The sequence below is a fragment of the Bos mutus genome, chromosome 7 (genome assembly GCF_027580195.1).
Source record: "Bos mutus isolate GX-2022 chromosome 7, NWIPB_WYAK_1.1, whole genome shotgun sequence".
Classification (NCBI taxonomy): Eukaryota; Metazoa; Chordata; class Mammalia; order Artiodactyla; family Bovidae; genus Bos; species Bos mutus.
Genome location: NC_091623.1, coordinates 106,004,156 through 106,023,979, shown reverse-complemented (window position 1 = coordinate 106,023,979; position 19,824 = coordinate 106,004,156). Strand labels below are relative to the sequence as shown.

Sequence of the window (19,824 nt, the reverse complement as noted above, 5' to 3'; positions counted from 1 at the left end):
AAAAGTATGACAAGAATGGACCAATGGATTGCCAAGATCATTCCGGGTCTAACATTCTAGAACCCTGCTTTTACCTGCTGCCAGATATCTGGTCAGTAGAGGTCTGTCTATGTCCTCAAGGTTAGAAACATGGGATTTGGAGTCAGATAGACTCAGTGTTCTTGCCTGAACACTGAGACTCAGGTAAAGGGTCTGTCTACAACGCAGGAGACCCAGATTCAATTTCTGCATTGGGAAGATCTCCTGGAGAAGGAAATGGCAACCCACTCCAGTATTCTTGCCTGGAAAATCCCACGGACGGAGGAGCCTAGTAGGCTACAGTCCATGGGGTTGCAAAGAGTCGGACACGACCGAGCGACGTCACTTTAACTTTCAGACTCCGGTTCAGTCCTCATCTCTCACTTGCTAGCTGATTGACCCTGACCAAATCATTTAACTTCTTTAAACCTCAATTTTGTAATAACTAAATTAAGATTAAAATAGCATTTTCCTGATAGAGTCAAGGCAAGGAGTGAAAAAATACAAACTTTAGTCATCAACATATTCCTTCCTGATCTTTGCCATATCTGCATAAAATCTGAAATAAATTAAGTAACATTTTTCTTTAACTCAATCTATGTTTTCACGGGAGAAGGCAATGGCACCCCACTCCAGTACTCTTGCTTGGAAAATCCCATGGACAGAGGAGCCTGTTAGGCTGCAGTCCATGGGGTCGCTAAGAGTCGGACACGACTGAGCGACTTCACTTTCACTTTTCACTTTCATGCATTGGAGAAGGAAATGGCAGCCCACTCCAGTGTTCTTGCCTGGAGAATCCCAGGGACGGAGGAGCCTGGTGGGCTGCTTTCTATGGGGTAGCACAGAGTCGGACACGACTGAAGTGACTTAGCATAGCGTAGCATGTTTTCACTTAATGCACTATAACAGGAAACAATGAATTGCTACCATACTTAGAAAACCAGTATCACCATAAATTGATACTAACCACAAGATTAATACCAATAAAAATTGTACTGAAAAATGTTTCTCAATAAATAACAAATAAAATTTCGTTAAATTCTAGCTAAATACTATTTCTGCTGAAGGTTCTGTGCCTGAGACTGCCTTCTCTTTGTTAAAATGAAGATTAGCATGTATGAGAATGGAGTTAAAAACAGCATCTTCAATCTAAGGCTTTCTCCTTACAATCATCAAAAAGCTGGGAAAGAATGAAAGGGAGCTCTCTGTGTGATTCAGTGTTCCTCAATGCCTCAGCGGGGTATCACCTAGAAATAATCTCTCATAACACAGAGCCACACTGCAGGTACACTGAGAGAATATAATCAAAGCAGTTGTCACTAGACTTGCCATAAAGTCACTGGATGAGTCTTTACAACTACTGTTAAGAGAGCCAAGCCACTCGGCCTTGACACAGGCCCTGCCCACCCTATTCCACACTGGACTGACAGCCTGGCCATATCTCATCAGAGGCATCCTTAAGTCGCACTGTCATTCACTCCTTCCTGCCTTTCATGCTGCCTTTCATGACCACTTGTTAATGTCTTTTCCAGCTGCTGCTGCTGCTAAGTCGCTTCAGTCATGTCCAACTCTGTGTTACCCCATAGACGGCAGCCCACCAGGCTCCCCCGTCCCTGGGATTCTCCAGGCAAGAACACGGGAGTGGGTTGCCATTTCCTTCTCCAATGCATGAAAGTGAAAGTGAAGTCACTCAGTCGTGTCTGACTCTCAGCGACCCCATGGCCTCCAGCCTACCAGGCTCCTCCGTCCATGGGATTTTCCAGGCAAGAGTACTGGAGTCGGGTGCCATTGCCTTCTCCAATGCATGAAAGGGAAAAGTGAAAGTGAAGTCATTCAGTCGTGTCCAACTCTTAGCTAGGCTAGAGCTAAGCAGCCCACTAGGCTCCTCCGTCCATGGGATTTTCCAGGCAAGAGTACTGGAGTGGGGTGCCATTGCCTTCTCCATGTCTTCTCCACAGTACGCCTTTAATTCACCGCTTTCTGTCCACTTCCATAATGATGACCCATCACTTGGCTTGGTTCTTCATCACCCTACCCCTCCTTCTGACTGGATTTTAGGATTCAGCTGGAAACACTGCTCTAAGTCTTTCCTGATCCCCTAACCCCCATGCCAGACAGAGGTAACAGCCCTCTTTACTGTGCATGCTGGACGGTCTGCACAGACTTCTGATGTAATAAGTACTTGGCAAGATTGTACTGTCCTATTTATTGTCTGTCTTGCCTACTCAATCATGAGTTTCTAGAAGCTAGGGACTGTATTTAAATTACCATGGTATTACTTAGCTCATAATAGATACTCAACTCCATTTTTTAATATGGAAGGAAGGAAATAAGGAGGAAGGAAGGGAGAGAGGGAGAGGGGAAGGAAGGAAGGAGAGGAGAAAAGGAGGGAGGAAGAGAGGAAAGGAAGGAGGGAGGGAGGGAGGGAGGGAAGGAGGGAGAAAGGGAGGGATGTGGGTGTTACAATGATGGACCACAGTGCTTCTTGCTTTCTGATTTTCTAAGGCAGGAGAAAACCAACATAATTCAGGCAGAGTTGGCTCAATTCCCTCCTGTCCAATTTCTGTACATCCCCTTCACACACCATCCGTGGCATTTTCCTCATCTTACAAATACCTAAGGACTCCAGCCTTCACAGAAACAACCTTGACTCCTTGCCAGAAAGCAAACAAGCCTAAGAATAAAGGAAAATAAATAAATAACAACTGCATCGTCTCATACTTTGAGGTCTGGGAAATGAATTCCAAATGGGAGCTGAACTCAAAACTAAATGTTTGGCTTTCAGTGACAACCAGCTACTTGGCTGGAAGCCTCAGGCCCTGCCTGAGACCACTTAGAAACCGTGGGCCCAGAGCTTCTGGCAAGTGCCGCTGTCTCCCCTACACCTTCTTTAGGCAAGGAAGTAATTACTGCCAAGAGAAAACAAGCAAACCTGCTACCTACTACTGCAAAGCTGTGGTTTGTGGTGGATCTTCTTCTACCCTGGGAACTTCCCAATTAGTTCCTCAGGAGTTAGACTGTTTGCAAAGAGTTTACACAAACCAGCAGATCAACACCTGTCATGTGTATCACACACACACACACACACACACACACACACACACACACCCTCATAAACATACACAGGAAATTGGGCTTTTAAACCTGGTGCCTCCTTACCATTCAGATGCTACAGGACTGTATGTCTAGCCATATGTAGCTACTTAAATGCCCTAAGCCTGGGGATAAGATGCACTTCCAGGGGGCAGTCCCAAGATGGTGGAGAAATAGAATGGGGAGACCCCTTTCTCTCCCACAAATTCATCAAAAGATCATTTGAATGCTTAACAACTTCCACAAAACAACTTCTGAACACTAGCAGAGTACACCAGGCACCCAGAAAGGCAGCCCGTTCTCTTTGAAAGGAGGTAGGACAAAATGTAAAAGACAAAAAGAGAGACAAAAGAATTAAGGATGGAGACCTGTCCTGGGGAGGGAGTCGTGAAGGAGGAGAAGTTTCCAAACAGCAGGAAACCCTCTCACCAGCGGGTCTGTGGGAAGTTTTGGAATCTTAGAGGGCAACATAAGCAGGAGGAAAAAAAAAAAAAAACCCACAGAGGACTTGCCTAAGCTAACGCAACTCCCAGCAGATAAGTAGCCCAGACGCTCGGGTTGGCCACTAGCAAGCGGGGGCTAGACAGGGAGGCGTGCGCTGCATGCTTAGGGTAAGGGCTGGGCCTGAATGCCCTGAGGACAATCTGAGGGCGCTTACATGATATAGCAACCCAAATTGTGGGATAGCCAGAGAGGAAAAAAAGAGAGAGAACTTTTCCATGGAAGGCTCTAACCTAATACACATCCTGGCTGGCTCACAGAACAAAGGATTGAACGAACACCAAAGGAGAGCTAGGCCCCTCCCGCACCCAACCGGAGGCAGAGAGGCAGGCGTGCTACAGTCAGATATGGAAGGCAAGGGGCAATCTCGGCCTCAGAGACGGGCATCCTCCACCAAACTGTGAGCAGGCTCCCAGTTGCTAACCACGTCTTCGTGGGATCCTGGACGGTTGACATCTGCCAGGAGGGTCGCAGCCTGAGATCAGTTCCCCAGAGGAGACCCACAGCACACCTGAGACAGTGCTCTCGTGGCACACCCGGAAAACCAAGTGCCCGGACGGGGTGGAGAAAAAGACCGTGGCCCACCTGGGACAGTGCACTTGCCAAGCACCTGGTCACCTGAGCTGTTCAGACCTGGGAAGGGCACAAAACGCAAGCCCAACCAAGTCTGTGCCCTTGTGGAGTACCTGAGAACCTGAACCTGAGCAGCTTAGACCTGGGAAGTGCATGAAACTTGGAGCCCACTTTGGACAGTTCCCCTGCAGAGCAACATGGAGCCTGAGCAGTGTAGACCGGGAAGCACACACGCCGTGAGCTGGGGCAAACCCAGTGTGGTCCATACACTGCGAGCACTCCCCACACATGCCAGTGATATTTGTTTGCAGTGTTCCTCCCTCCCCACAACACAACTGAACAAGTGAGCCTAAATAAGTGACCACCTTCACCCCCTTGTGTCAGAGTGGAAATTAGACACTGAAGAGACTTGCAAACAGGAAGCCAAAATAAAGAAGAGGGAACCACCCTGGAAGTGACAGGTGCAACAGATTAAAACCCTCTAGTTAACACTGACTAAGCATTGGAGGGGGCCTACATTCTTGAGAAGAAGTACAAGCTGAAACAAGGAACTATCTGAAACTGAACTGACTCCACACTGCCCTCAACAGCTCCAGAGAAATTCCTAGATATATTTTTACTATTATCATTTTTTTATTTTTAAGTTCTTTATATTACTCCTTTAATTTTTATTTTTATAATCTACTATTACATTGCCAAAAAGACCCTATTTTTAAAGCAAATTTCATATATATTTTTTTTTATAATTTGTGTGGTTGATTTTGTTTTGTATTTATAACATTGTATTTTTGAGAGTCTAACCTCTACTCTAGATTTTTAATCTTTGCTTTTCAGTATTTGTTATCAATTTTGCACCTTTAAGAATCTCATCTTCAGTATCCATTTTCACATATGGGTGTGATTACTGGCTTGATTGCTCTCTCACCTTTTGACTTTCCCTTTTCTTCCCCAGGTCACTTCTATCTCCTCCCTCTCCCTTCTCTTCTCTACTTAACTCTGTGAATCTCTCTGGGTGTTCTGGGCTGTTGAGAACACTTAAGGAACTGATTGCTGGCTAGACCTGTCTCTCTCCTTGTGACTCCCCCTCTTCTCCTCCTGGTCACCTCTATCTCCCTCCTCCCTCTTCTCTTCTCTATGTAACTCTGTGAATCTCTCTGGGTGTTCCAGACTCTGAAGAGCACATAGGGAAATGATTACTGGCTAGATTGCTCTCTCTCCTTTGACTCCTCCTCTTCTCCTCTTGGTCACCTCTATCTCCCTCTTCCTTCTTCTCTTCTCCATGTAACTCTGAGAACCTCTCTGGGTGTCCCTCACTGTGGATAATTTTTTTCACCATTAACATCGATGTTTTATCATCTGTGCTGTATGGATTGAGAAGTGTTAAGGCTACTCTAAGAATAAGACTGAAAGCCAGACTGGTTCCAAACAGGAAAAGGAGTACATCAAGGCTGTATATTGTCACCATGCTTATTTAACTTATATGCAGAGTGCATCATGAGAAATGCTGGGCTGGATGAAACATAAGCTGGAATCAAAATTGCAGGGAGAAATATCAATAACCTCCGATATGCAGATGACACCACCCTTATGGCAGAAAGCAAAGAACTGAAGAGTCTCTTGATGAAAGTAAAAGAGGAGAGTGAAAAAGTTGGCTTAAAGCTCAACATTCAGAAAACTAAGATCATGGCATCTGGTCCCATCACTTCATGGCAAATAGACGGGGAAACGGTGGAAACAGTGGCAGACTTTATTTTTGGGGGCTCCAAAATCATTGCAGATGGTGATTGCAGCCATGAAATTAAAAGATGCTTACTCCTTGGAAGAAAAGTTATGACCACCTAGATAACATATTAAAAAGCAGAGACATTACTTTGTCAGCAAGGCTACATTACTCTGTCTACTCAAGGCTATGGTTTTTCCAGTGGCCATGTATGGATGTGAGAGTTGGACTATAAAAAAAGCTGAGTGCTGAAGAATTTATGCTTTTGCTTTTGTTGTTGTTTTTTTTTTTTTAACTTTACAATATTGTATTGGTTTTGCCATATATCAACATGAACCCGCCACAGGTATACACGTGTTCCCCATCCTGAACCCTCCTCCTTCCTCCCTCCCCGTACCATCCCTCTGGGTTGTCCCAGTGCACCAGTCCCAAGCATCCAGTATCGTGCATCGAACCTGGACTGGCGACTTGTTTCATATATGATATTATACATGTTTCAATGCCATTCTCCCAAATCATCCCACCCTCTCCCTCTCCCACAGAGTCCAAAAGACTGTTCTATACATCAGTGTCTCTTTTGCTGTCTCGTATTCAGGGTTATTGTTACCATCTTTCTAAATTCCATATATATGCGTTAGTATACTGTATTGGTGTTTTTCTTTCTGGCTTACTTCACTCTGTATAATAGGCCCCAGTTTCATCCACCTCATTAGAACTGATTCAAATGTATTCTTTTTAATGGCTGAGTAATACTCCATTGTGTATATGTACCACAGCTTTCTTATCCATTCATCTGCTGATGGACATCTAGGTTGCTTCCATGTCCTGGCTATTATAAACAGTGCTGCAATGAACATTGGGGTACAAGTGTCTCTTTCAATTCTGGTTTCCTCAGAATGAAGCAACTGACAAAGAACTAATCTCAAAAATATACAAGCAGCTCCTGCAGCTCAAATCCAGAAAAATAAATGACCCAATCAAAAAAATGGGCCAAAGAACTAAATAGACATTTCTCCAAAGAAGACATACAGAGGGCTAACAAACATATGAAAAGATGCTCAACATCACTCGTTATCAGAGAAATGCAAATCAAAACCACTATGAGGTACCATTTCACGCCAGTCAGAATGGCTGCGATCCAAAAGTCTACAAACAATAAATGCTGGAGAGGGTGTGGAGAAAAGGGAACCCTCTTACACTGTTGGTGGGAATGCAAACTAGTACAGCCACTATGGAGAACAGTGTGAAGCTTCCTTAAAAAACTAGAAATAGAATTGATGCTTTTGAACTGTAGTGTTGGAGAAGACTCTTGAGAATCCCTTGGACTGCAAGGAGATCCAACAGTCCATCCTAAAGGAGATCAGTCCTGGGTGTTCATTGGAAGGACTGATGTTGAAGCTGAAACTCCAATACTTTGGCCATCTGATGCAAAGAACTGACTCATTGGAAAAGAACCTGATGCTGGGAAAGATTGAAGACAGGAGGAGAAGGGGATGATAGAGCATGAGATGGTTGGATGGCATCACTGACTCGATGGACTTGAGTTTGGGTAAACTCCAAGAGTTGGTGATGGACAGGGAGGCCTGGCATGCTGCAGCCCATGGGGTTGCAAAGAGTCAGACATAACTCAGCAACTGAACTGAACTGAACTGAATTATGAGCCTATTTTATTTTTAAAATATTTTTATGGAAGTATATATAGTTCATTTACAATGTTGTATTAGTTTCTGCTGTACAGCAAAGTGAATCAATTATACATATACATATATCCACTCTTTTTTAGATTCTATTCCCATGTAGGTCAGTATAGAGTAGTGAGTAGATTTCTCTGTGCTACATGGTAGGTTCTCACTAGGTATCTACTTTATATTTAGTAGTATGTATATGTCAGTCCCAACCTCCCAGTTGATCCCTCCCCAATGAGTCCATTTTAAAAATCTACCTCCTCTTCTCTTGTGCCCATTGGTTAGTCCATGGTTTAATATCACTTAATGCTTTAGGAAAAGCATTAAGTTTTTCATAAAGAACTTCCAATGTTAAATCAGTAACAGATTGGTCTCTGGATAGAAACCATCCAATTAACCTGACTGGATGGTAAAAAAAAAAAAAAAAAAAAAAGAGTTATCTTTCATTAGTCATTCACCTCCAGAAAGAAAAGGTCAGTCTTTATCTTAATAACAAAGAGGACACCTTAATCATGGCAAACCACCTGAATAAATCAAAACGAACACCCTCTATTAGATAAATGAAGATGAACATCTGAGTAGGTACCCATTACCCTGACAGGAGCAGAGAGGAAAGCCTGTCTGTGTCTGTCAGTCTGTGCTCTGAAAAAGTAGCACTGATTAGACCTGACACATGTTTGTATCTAAAGAGCAGGAATGAGCAGCAAAGGGGACACCTCCAACATCCTCTCTCCACTCAACAGCACACTCACATTCAACACCACCGTGAAGCTTTACCCAACCTTCTGTACTCAAAAAAAAAAAAAAATCCATTACTTGGCTTGACCCTCAAGGAAATCCTGTGATTTCCTTGTGATGTAACTAAAGGGCAGGCTTAGTTTTACAGATGAAGAAGTGAAACAGAAGAGTGACCAGGCACCCAGGCACAGATGGGTGGACCATCAACCCATTCATCTGGCAAACGAATGAATGCCAGGCATGGCACTGGGTCCTGCAGAGGTGATGGTGAGCAGGGAAGAGAGTGTCTGCTTCCACAGCCCTTAGAGAAAAGGAAGATTAGACAACAGTGTAGGATAAGCGCCAGGACAGGGAAACAGGGTGGGAGAAGCATCAAATCTGTTGGCGGGTCCTGAAGGATGAAAGGAGCCAGAAGAATTTGACCCTATGAGAGAGCCTCAAAAGGGAGAGCCAACAGGAGGTAGGTAATGCAGGGAGGAATACCAGTAAAGCATGTTCATGCTTGTCTGCAGGAAGACCTGCAGACAAGAAGATGGGAAACAGAGTGGTAAATCCAAACACTGCTATATTCCATGGGCTTTGGGGGCCTCTGTATATCCTGGAGTTCTATGGTGTTAGCACTGAGATGTGGAGAGGGCAGTGGCACCCCACTGCAGTACTCTTGTCTGGAAAATCCCATGGAAGGAGGAGCCTGGAAGGCTGCAGTCCATGGGGTCACTGAGGGTCGGACACGACTGAGCGACTTCACTTTCACTTTTCACTTTCATGTGCTGGAGAAGGAAATGGCAACCCACTCCAGTGTTCTTGCCTGGAGAATCCCAGGGATGGGGGAGTCTGGTGGGCTGCCATCTATGGAGTCGCACAGAGTCGGACACGACTGAAGTGACTTAGCAGTAGCAGCAGCACTGAGATATAATGAGATTTGACCACAGTGATTTTGGTGGTATGTCTTGTTTTTCTTTTCTTTGGCTGCATGGCATGTGGGATCTTTAGTTCCCCAACCAGGGATTGAACACAAGTCCACAGTAGTGACAGCCCGAGTCTTGACCACTGGAACACCAGGGAATTCCCTGGACTGTGACATTTTAAAGGTAATGATGAAGTTGAAACAACTGCTCCTTTCGCCTCATCTGGCAGCTCAAAAAAGGCTAAACACACAAGCCCCAATATCTCATCGTCATCTCTCTGCCTGTACAAATGGCCAGGACCTGTCAGAGTCAAGGGGCTTTGCATCTCACCAGACTAACACAAAGAGAAAAGGGGCATTTATCACCTGTCTCCCCGTCTCAACTTGAGCCCTCCCTGGACCTAAAGCCATATACCAAGGCCAGGAGGGGAGGATGGCAGGGTGAGGGAAAGGAGAGGGACTTCACAATTCAGTGACAGTGTTTCTGTTGGGTGGATGAAAGATGTTGCCTGCTATATCAATAAACAAAGGATGCCGCAGCCGTCAAGCCATCAACCACAGCAGCCACCCTGACTCTGAATCCTGAGGGAGTTCGGGACGGAGAAAAGCCCAACACTGGCCTACATGGTTAACATGCACATCAAAGGAATGGTTTCGTTGAGCCTGGACTCTTACATCTTCCCATATACAGCAACGAGCTAAACTCATTAACTTGAGATATCCGATTTTCTTTAATTAACAGTAACCTTTTGATGTTTCAATTGTCTGGTCTTTGTTGTGAAACCTCCTAGATAACCTGGCCCCTCCCCTACCACTTTGGAGCAGTCTCTCAGAGTTATCTGAGAGGCTGCCTTCCAGACTTAAGTCCTCAGTTCTGTTTGCCAAATAAAACATAATTCTCAACTTTTAGATTGTGCATATTTTTCAGTTGACAGGTGATACTACTAATTGTTTTCTTCAAAAAGCACAAATGAGAAACACTTCAAATTTAGGGAACCTTTGGGGGAGCCAGTTAAGCCGACTGTGCTCTTTTCCCCATGGGGGCCCAGTGTGCAATGGCTGCAGACAGCAGCCTCCTTGGTTGTGTATGCACCTGTTGCCTGTACAGGTTGCCCTAAGGGACCTTGGAGACAACTCTTTCTAGTGGGCAATCATGACTGGCCTGCTGTCCCCAGTCTATCCCTGGGTTGAGAGGATCCCCTGGAGAAGGAGATGGCACCCCACTCCAGAACCCTTGCCTGGAGAATCCCATGGACAGAGGAGCCTGGTGGGCTATAGTCTATGGGGTCGCAAAGAGTCGGACACAACTGAGAAACTTCACTTTCACTTGGGGGGGTCTGATTGCGAGTTCATTTTAGTTACTATGTGTTTTTAAAACAGAATTCACATAGGGTATTTTATTCCCACTTTCCTTCTCACAATGAGGGGTGAAATCGCAGTACCAATGAAACTAGCTTTCATCCTCTGGCTCCCAGAGCATCCCGTCTGGTCCAGTTGCTTCTCAAGCCTGATCTATTATCAACCTTGAATTCTCTTCTGTACCCACTTTCTCTGAGCTCTGAGCCCTTCTCTCTCTCTCTCTCTCTCTCTCTCTCTCTCTCTCTCTCTCTCTCTCTCTCTCTCGTTTTCTAGGTCCATAAAATGCTCTGCCTTTTCCTCAGTCAACAAGATTTATTCAAGTTATCTTGTTATAAGTTGGTTGCTCCAGCACCCTGTCTCTAGCGGCCATAAATTCCTAATGCAATTCCTCTGCGCTCCATCACCGTGAAGACTGAATAGCTTTTACGACATCACTGTAGGTACAGAAACGTTGCCAGGGAGCGCAGAAACAGAAAGACATAAAAGCTCTGGTCACAATCCTCTGAGCCAAACTCCCACTCCATCAGGCAAATGAAGTTTCTTTTGTGCCCCAAGGGAACTCTAAGATTACAATGGATATGGCTCTTACTCTTGATATTCTTGAAAGTATCTGCTGTCAACCTGTGCTCTGTGGCCACTGGTGACCCATAAAAAGCCTTTATTGGTTCACTGAAAAAGTACAGAGTTCTTGCTGTTCACAAGCTCTACTTTCAGTTCCTTTGTACAAAAACACTGTTTATTTTCATCGCACATATCATCATCTGAAATAAAATTTTTATCTTGGTTTATTTCTCTCAACAAAATATACATGCCAGGAAATCAAGGAGTTCATCGGGTTTGCCTAGAATTGTATCCCTAGTGTTTGATAGATAGTAGGTGCTTAATAAATATTTTTTGGATGGATGAAGAGTAAGACAAAGGTCTTACCCAAGACCTTTGCCTTACTCCTCATTCCACTCAAGGATTTTAGAAATGGAACAGCTGATTTTTATGCTCTCATGTTTATAATACAATTATGCCATAGTTCTTTCTTGCAGATAAATCTTTTTTTTCCATACTAGGCATCCTATTATTTCCATCTTCGTTACACAAGTAGCTGTCTGCTGTGCCTCTGTGAGGGGAATTTGGTCACACACATTGGAAGCCAAGTCCAAGGCATTGTAAGTACGGCTGGGGAATTTAACATACTGGGAAAGTTTAAATACCTCTTTCTGAAGGTTTCTGGAGCACCTAATTAAATTCAAACATATTTAATGGCATTCACTCTATACCAAGAATCCTGGTAAGCCTGGTAAGAAATAAGCAGCTTCAAACTGAATAGCATCACTTCTATTGTATTGGGAGCCATAGAGGATTTTGTCTGTGGAGGAAAGGGGATTTCATACATTAAAAAAAAAAAGAGAACCATTCTTCTAGATAATACCTAAGCTCCTTAGCTATAGTTTTTCCAGTAGTCATATACAGATGTGAGAGCTGGACCATAAAGCAGGCTGAATGCCAAAGAATTGGTTCTTTCGAACTGTGGTTCTGGAGAAGGCTCCTGAGAGTCCCTTGGACAGCAAGGAGATGAAACCAGTCAATCCTAGGGAGTCAACCCTGAATATTCATTGGAAGGACCAGTGCTAAAACTGAAGCTCCAATACTTTGACCACCTCGTGTAAAGAGCCAACTCATCAGGAAAAGACCCCAATGCTGGGAAAGATTGAAGGCAGGAGGAGAAGGGGAAGACAGAGGATGAGACAGTTGGATGGCATCACTGACTCAATAGACATGAGTTTGAGCAAACTCTGGGAGATGGTGAATGACAGGGAAGCCTGGTGTGCTACAGTCCATGGGATTGCAAAGAGTCGGATGTGACTGAGAGACTGAACTAAACAACAACAATAAAGCTCTTTCGATTGGTAACTCTCTACAATTCTCCCATTTCTACTCAGGACTTTCCCTAAACTTTCCCTAACTCTCCTTTCCCTAAACCTTCCACACTTGTAAAATAGATAAGTATATTTACAATGAGTCCTGAATCTTACTTACATAAATCAATGTTTCCTTCAAAATGAGAATATAACATTATACTATACAGATCCCATACTTTCAAATCTTTTTTGATCTCTATAACAGACTTGTGCATCTTGTATGATAGCCTGTTTAATTCCCATCCCTCAAATAGGCATTTGAAAAAGATGTAATGCTGAGGCTTGTCCAAAATCTCATAATATGTGACAGCCTGGTTAAGGCCAGACCTGATTCCTGACTTTGCCATCTTGCCCTGGATGAGGATAGCAAAACGAATGACACTCTTTCCTTTCCAACCCATGGTAAGTACTATACTAATCAACCACACTGCCCTCCTTCCCATTGTTCCTAGAGGCAACCTTATTTAGAAACCAATTAATGTCAAGTTGAAACCTGAGAGTTGAAACGCATTTGCCTTTCCTGCATTAACCAACGGAGAAGGCAATGGCAACCCACTCCAGCACTCTTGCCTGGAGAATCCCATGGATGGAGGAGCCTGGTAGGCTGCAGTCCATGGGGTCGCAAAGAGTCGGACACAACTGAGCGACTTCACTTTCACTTTTCACTTTCATGCATTGGAGAAGGAAATGGCAACCCACTCCAGTATTCTTGCCTGGAGACTCCCAGGGACAGAGGAGCCTGTTGGGCTCCGGTCTATGGGGTCGCATAGAGTCGGACACGACTGACGCGACTTAGCAGCAGCAGCATTAACCAAATTCCCTGTGTAAATTAGGAAGCCTCTGGTGAAAAGCTAAATAGAGTGAAAACTACTTTTTGCAAAAGAAGGCAGAATGTTGGAGGGACACAAGGAAGGTGAGCTAGGAGAACAGGAGATGAGGTGGGTTTTGAATTTTACATTCTATAGTTACCTGAAAGTCCTAAGACCTGGGTTTCATTTTCCTCTAGTTACTGTAGAAAGCAGGGATGAATCATTGTCACCACCATGAAACATTCAACTGTTACATGCGAATGGTTGTTTATTACATTCCCTGCTTCCATTAAGAGGGAAACAATGATTTCAACCTCTCCCTGGGTGACCAGTGTGTACACATTCCCTCCCTAACACCTCCATGAAAACATTTAAATGGAGCTTTTTACAATCAACCCAGCTCTAAGTGTGCCAGTAGTAGAGGTGATGTGCTAACTCTGAAATAACAGCTTAGATAAATTCAAATGATCCTCCGTTTGGGAAAACAAATATAAGTGCATCTTTTGGAATATGTCTTTCTCTCTTGGGTGATTCATTCTCATTTTTAATTTGGCAAAAATGCTAAATAATAATAAAATTGATACCATACCTGAAGAGGTGAATCAGCCAACACCAACAGATCATTTCCATTAGATGCACTAACGGCATCTTTTATATTTTCTCCCAATAAATAACATTAAAAAGAGATGTCTCTTACACTAGCACTTAGCAGAAATAAAACCTATTTATTATTTTCTGGATAACTGGAACAAAAACAGAAATATGAGTGTGACCAGACTGATGACGTTCCCAGAATCCTAACCTAAACAAAGTTTGCTGAGATCATCTGAGAACACCCTCCTTTTGAGTTCTGCAAAGAACTCAAGTTTTGCAAAGAACACCCCCCTAAAAAAACACTCTGTAAACTGGAAATAAGCCATTTCCCCCTGCACTGGTTAATCTCTGTGCCTAAACTAAGCAGATGAGGCATCAGGGTGACTCTACAACTTGAGATCACTGAGTCTTTTCCTATTTAATTGTACTTTGAAAGAAGACTGTATTCTCAGGCACCTGTGGCCAACTGGTGTCTGGGAATTTGCCTATCTTATTTGATGGAGGTCATCTAACTTGGAGGTCACTCACTCCAGCTTTCACCATGACCTCCTTCCGCCAGATTATTTTTGTATATTGATGTTGTTTTTAGCTGTGCTGCGAAGCTTGCAAGAACTCGGTTTCCTGACCAGGGACTGAACCCTTTCACAGCAGTGAAAGCCTGGAATCCTAACCACTAGGTCACCAGGGAACTACCCACCTTCCTGCCCCTCAGATTATTATTTTTTTAATGTAACATAAATATTTTATTTCCCAGATTATTCTTGAAGGTGCATGTATGGTACATCCTGGATATCAGTAGGCCTTGCATTTTGACTCATCTGGCCAATCCCATGACTCAAGTCTCTCCAACTGGTTCGTAATACTACTGTTGATGAAGCATTATAATATGCTTGGCACTATAATAAGAGCTTTATAGATGTCATCTCACAAAAACCCTAAGTCTGAAGTAAGTGCTAAGGTCATCTCCATTTTACAAATAAGGAAGCCAATGTTCCCAAGTCACCCAGCTTGGGAGAACCTAGATTAAAAGCCAGGATCCAGAGCCTTTGTGCTAGGTTCTATGCAACCTTGCCTAATGGCCAATGAGACTTCATTCAGACATGCACAGGAAAATAGTACATTCTGTCACAGTCCTTCATCCATCCATGCTGCTGCATTAAACAAACAGAACATTTTAATATCAGGATCTAAAAACATCAAGGAGATAGTGTTCTTACTATTATAAACAATAGCTTAAAATGAAATACCATGTACATTTTAATTCCGATGACCCAGCAGATAAATTTTTTTTCTGTGTTTGGGGAATTCTTTCTTAAGCATCTTGTTAGGAGGCAGAGACTCAAATGTGATGCTTGCTTTTCCAACCTGCCTTGAAGTGAGGGCATGGGACATGGCCCAGGCCCATCTGCTCAGACAGTCCCATCCAGGACTCTGAAACAGCAGTAAGAGATGCAGATAAGCTGTGACCGTGAAGAATCTATTTGAAGACAAGTGATGGAGGAGAGTTCCCCACTCCCAAGGGAAGCAGAGTCGGTAGTGTACACTGTGCTAGCAGCAACCACACAAGCCGTGGTGTCCAGAGTCAAAAGCAACAGCTACCGGGGCCTCCGCAGTCCAGTTCTGTGGTCACGATCTGTCTGCAACTCCAGCTTTGGTCCTAACCACCCAGGTCCCCAGCCTTTCAGGCCGTGGTGGGGGTTGCCCCATGTGCCTTTAACACATTTCTTTTCTGCTCCTAAGTCAGTTTCTGTTGCTTGCTCTGAGTAGACCGGGAAGGCAAAAATCTAGGATCACAAAAGTCTCCATTTTCCACAATCCCATGCCAATCATTTCACTAAAGGGGGCAGGGGAGGAACAGAATGATCAACTTTTATGATAAAATCCAGACTCTGGAATTCTGCCCTGATGCATGAGATTACCTATCTAGGACTAAAGGGCGACTGAAAGAAATCATTTGTACGTGGCCCCTGTAGTAACTAAATTCGCCAGGTCTATGGATGCCCCAAACAGTTCAAGTTTCTCCTTAGAACCATGGAGCTGGATTCCAGCAAATACCTTGGAGATTACAGAAATATGGAGTATCCTGGGGAACAGGATAATGTGTCTGCAGATTAAATAGAAAATATCTGAGTAATATTAAATAAGGCAAGGAAATTTTCTAAATGAACAAAGCTTTTTGGGGGGATAAAAAAATATTCTCCAAAAATCAAAAACATAAGATAAAATAATTTTAACAATAAAAGCTGAAATACACAGAGTACATAAGTCCCTGTGCTTTACATCATGACTCTTGCACTTTCAAATCCGTGTGCCTTTGTGGAGGGGGTTTTACACATGCACATGCAAAAAATGATGTTGAAATGCTTTCTACCCCCAAAAAACATACTCCTTAACATTCCCAGTTGCTCAAATTGTGTTTCTGGTAAGATGCCCTCACATACTGTTTCATTCAACTATAGTTCATCAAGTGTTTTCTATGTGTTAAGCACTTTGCTAGACCTAAGAAGACAAAGATGAATAGGACTCATCCTCATCCTATTCACCAACAGACACTCTCAGTGCTGTGTGACAAGTGCTAACAAAGAGAAATACAGGGGCGACGGGCACAATGATGATGGAGGAGCTGCATGGGGGAAATCTAGAAAGGCAAGATTTATTTACACAAACCTCAAAGAAAAATAAATTATAAAGTTGACTTAACTAGTAAGTCATCGGCTTAGTCAATTCACATGGTACACATGCCTGCATCCATTTCCTTTGTCCCACTAGCAGTCCAATTTCCTCCTGGGGATTTATTGCTACACCATTGTGCATAATGAGAGAGGGTGATTCCAAGTGCCCACCTTTCAGGACAAAAGCTAAGGTTACCAGAACCCTCCACTCCTCACTCTCAAAAAAGTCGGGAAGCAGACCTGTAACGTATGCTCAGCCAGATGGACCTTCTCCTAAGGTTCTGAGCCTGAAACAGATATTGCAGGGAGAGAACGAAGAGTTGGTGGTATAACAACCTACAGACAACCCCGCCTCCCACGGTCAGAGAGTCACTCCTGTGGTTCTTGCTGCCCAGTCTTCCCCAGGCCTGTTTGGTTCCTGCCCTTTGGAAAACCTGATCTACTAGTCTGTCATGTACTCTGAAAACCTCTGAGAATTTCTCTATATGGGATCCAGCTCCTATAACTTTCCATTAAATTCTCATTTGCTTAACCAGGGAGGGTCCTTATAACTAAGGATCCCTGCATCTGGACCTCTTGTGGGCCCAGGTCTCCTCAGTTCAAGCCGCATCTCCTTAGCAAAGACTACCAATCATTTCCCCTTGCACTGCTACCTCCACACTCTTCCTATCACTTGCCTTGCCTCTCAAGTATTCAGTAGCTCAATTCCTCATTTGAAAATCTGCAGCTTCCAACCTGAGCAGCTATTTTACATGGGGATTCTGGGCCATATCTGGGCCCAGTTGATTCATGATGAGTCCCACAGACATCCTCCCAAGCCTTTGAAAACCATTAAACGTAATGTTGCAGGGTTGGTCACATATAGATTACTGAGCTGGAAAATGATGTTAGACCTCAAGTATCCTTGCTTTAGTTTTATGGGTAATTAAGCCGAAAGTGCTGTCAGGGTTTGAAGAATCAATTAAATCGAATGTATAGAATAGAGTGTCCAACTCCAAAACTTGTTCAGGAAAGTGTTGGGGGCTTATTGGCCAGATGGAGTGATCACTGGAGCTTCATGTTTAATCTTCATGCACAAAACAAATGGCCTAAGAGTGAAGAGTTATTGCTGAGAATAATCAGCAGCTACTAATATGATTCATTAAATGTTCCAAGAGAGCTGGAACCAAATCTACTTTGTTCATTGCCAAGTTTTCAAAGCCTAACACATTGGAGCAAATGCTCACTATGTGTTTTCTTCGAATGAATGAATGAATATCAGGAATAGGGCTAAGCACTTTATGTACATTATGTCATTTAGTCCTCTCAACACTCCATAGGTATTATTCTCTCTATATAGCAGATTTGGCACTGGAGGCTCTGAGAGGTTAAGCAATTAAGAGGTAAGGTCCCTTTTCTCCACACTCTCTCCAGCATTTATTGTTTGTAGACTTTTTGATAGCAGCCATTCTGACCGGTGTGAGGTGATATCTCACTGTGGTTTTGATTTGCATTTCTCTGATAATGTGTGATGTTGAGCATCTTTTCATGTGTTTGTTAGCCATCTGTATGCCTTCTTTGGAGAAATGATTGCTTAGGTCTTTCTCCCACTTTTTAATTGGGTTGTTTGTTTTTCTGGCATTGAGTTGTATGAGCTGCATGTATATTTTGGAAATTAATCCATTGTCAGTTGTTTCATTTGCTATTATTTTCTCCCTTTCTGAGGGCTGTCTTATAGTTTATTTTGCTGTGCAAAAGTTTTTAAGTTTTTTAAAACTTAAGTTTTAAAGTTTTTAAGTTTAATCAGGTCCCACTTGTTTAAGAGAACGCTCTTGCACTGTTTGTGGGAATGTAAATTGATACAGCCACTATGGAAGATGATATGGAGATTCCTTAAAAAACCAGGAATAAAACCACCATAAGATGCAGCAATCCCACTCCTAGGCTTATACCCTGAGGAAACCAAAATTTAAAAAGACACATGTATCCCATTGTTCATGCAGTACTATTTACAATAGCTAGAACATGGAAGCAACCTAGATGTCCATCGACAGATGAATGGGTAAAGAAGTTGTGGTATGTATACACAATGGAATATTACTCCACCATAAAAAGGAATACATTTGAGTCAGTTCTGATGAGGTGGATGAACCTAGAACCTATTATACAGAGTGAAGTGAGTCAGAAAGAGAAAGAGAAATATATTCTAATGCACATATATGGAATCTACAAAAATGGTACTAAAGAATTTATTTACAGGGCAGCAATGAAGAAACAGACATGGAGGGGGGCGGTCCTAAGTTGGCAGAGGAATAGGACAGGGAAACCACTTTCTCCCCCACGAATTCATTGAAAGATCATTTGAATGATGAGCAAATTCCACAAAACAACTTCTGAATGCTGGTAGAGGACACCAGGGACCCAGAAAGGCAACCCATTCTCTTCAAAAGGAGATGTCTTATCATTGGTGCTGTATGGATGGAGAGGTCTTGAGGCTACTGTAAGAATAAGACTGAAAGCCAGAGGCAGGAGGCTTAAATCCAAAATGAGACCACCAGAAAACTCCTGATGCCAGGAAACATTAATCGACAAGAGCTCATCCAAAAGCCTCCATACCTACACTGAAACCAAGCTCCACCCAAGAGCCAAAAAGTTCCAGAGAAAGACATACCAAGCAGGAACATAACCCTGAGCATTAAAATACAGGTGGCCAAAAGTCACACCAAACCCATAGACACCTCAAAACTCACTACTAGACACTTCATTGCACTCCAGTGAGAAGAGATCCAGCTCCACCCACCAGAACACCAACGCAAGCATCCCTAACCAGAAAACTTTGACAAGCCACTCATCCAACCCCACCCACAGAGAGGAACCTCCACAATAAAGAGGAACCACAAACTTCCAGCATACAGAAAGGCCACCCCAAACACAGCAATCTAAACAAGATGAAAAGGCAGAGAAACATTCAGCAGGTAAAGGAACATGATAAATGTCCACAAAACCAAACAAAAGAGGAGGATATAGGGAATCTACCTGAAAAAGAATTCAGAATAATGATAGTAAAAATGATCCAAAATCTTGAAAACAAAATGGAGTTACAGATAAATAATCTGGAGACAAGGATTGAGAAGATGTAAGAAATTTTTAACAAGGACCCAGAAGAAATAAAAAAGAGTCAATCAATAATGAATAATGCAATAACAGAGATTCAAAGCACTCTGGAGGGAACCAACAGTAGAATAACTGAGGCAGAAGATAGG

The 19,824-nt window shown here is 43.2% G+C and overlaps 1 non-coding gene across 1 annotated transcript; it reads left to right on the top strand.

Moving 5' to 3' along the window:
* The first annotated feature begins 10,237 nt into the window (after positions 1–10,237).
* On the top strand, positions 10,238–10,371 carry LOC138988687 (small nucleolar RNA SNORA70). Its single transcript, XR_011464954.1, has one exon. It is a non-coding gene; the product is annotated as a small nucleolar RNA SNORA70 (small nucleolar RNA).
* Positions 10,372–19,824: the final 9,453 nt, after the last annotated feature.